At 35.5% G+C, this 1,157-nt stretch overlaps 1 pseudogene; it reads right to left on the reverse strand.

The window, feature by feature from the left end:
- Positions 1–849: 849 nt before the first annotated feature.
- Positions 850–907, reverse strand: LOC122727067 (annotated as a pseudogene).
- Positions 908–1,157: the final 250 nt, after the last annotated feature.

Raw genomic sequence — 1,157 nt, forward strand, 5'->3', positions numbered from 1 at the left:
AAAGACCCCCAGCCCCGGGAATGTGGGTCACCCTCTCCCACTAGTTCTGCACTGGAGGACCAGGTTTAGTCCTAAAAAAGCTTAGACCCAAAAAGGGAGTCAGTCTCTTTAAAGAATTTTTTTTTTCATTTTGAACTTAAACAGAAAAAAAAAAGCATTTATATAGCCATAGAACACAAAAAGGATTCTATATGAAACCATGAATCTTGATTGGCTTGATTTTTAAAATGTATATATAATAAATTCTACCATTACTTTCAAAATGCTATTTGTGCTGCTTCTTTTTGTTCTCTTCTGTGAATATTTTTAAATGTTAAAATAGTCATTTAAAAGTATTACTATAGGGGCAGCTAGGTGGAGCAGTAGATAGAGCACTGGCCCTGGAGTCAGGAGGACTTGAGTTCAAATCTGGCCTCAGACACTTAACACTTACTAGCTGTGTGACCCTGGGCAAGTCACTTAATCCCAATTGCCTCACTAAAAAAACAAAAAACAAAAGAATTACTATAGCTAATGCTCTTCCTACTAACCTGTCCCCCAATACTTAAAGGAAGAAAGAGGGGGAAAAAATCCTTGTAAAAAATAATTATAGTCAATATTGATGCAAAAATTTTAAATAAAATATCAGCAAAGAGACTACTGTAGCTGGAGCAACATATCACAAAGATCATATGCTACAACCAGATTGGATTTATAACATGAATGCAGGGTTGGTTCAGTATTAGGGGAATTATAAATATAATAAATTATATTAATAATTTTAAAAGATCCAAACAAAAAATCTTTTGACAAGATACTCCTATTCCTGTTAGAGAAACACCAGAAAACACAGCAATAAACAAACCTTTTCTTGCTAATCTTCTCTGTATTGTTACAATTTTAGTATATGTGCTGCCGAAGTGAGCACGAGCTTTAACTTTTTTTTGTTTTGTTTTGTTTTTGTTTTTGTGGGGCAATGAGGGTTAAGTTACTTGCCCAGGGTCACACAGCTAGTATGTGTCAAGTGTCTGAGGCCAGATTTGAACTCAGGTCCTCCTGGATCCAGGGCTGGTGCTTTATCCATTGCGCCACCTAGCTGCCCCCAAACCTTTTCTTAATATGATAAGTAGTATCTAAAATCCAGAGCCAACATAATATTTAATAGGGATAAACTAAAG

The sequence above is a fragment of the Dromiciops gliroides genome, chromosome 4, assembly GCF_019393635.1.
Source record: "Dromiciops gliroides isolate mDroGli1 chromosome 4, mDroGli1.pri, whole genome shotgun sequence".
NCBI classification, from domain to species: Eukaryota; Metazoa; Chordata; class Mammalia; order Microbiotheria; family Microbiotheriidae; genus Dromiciops; species Dromiciops gliroides.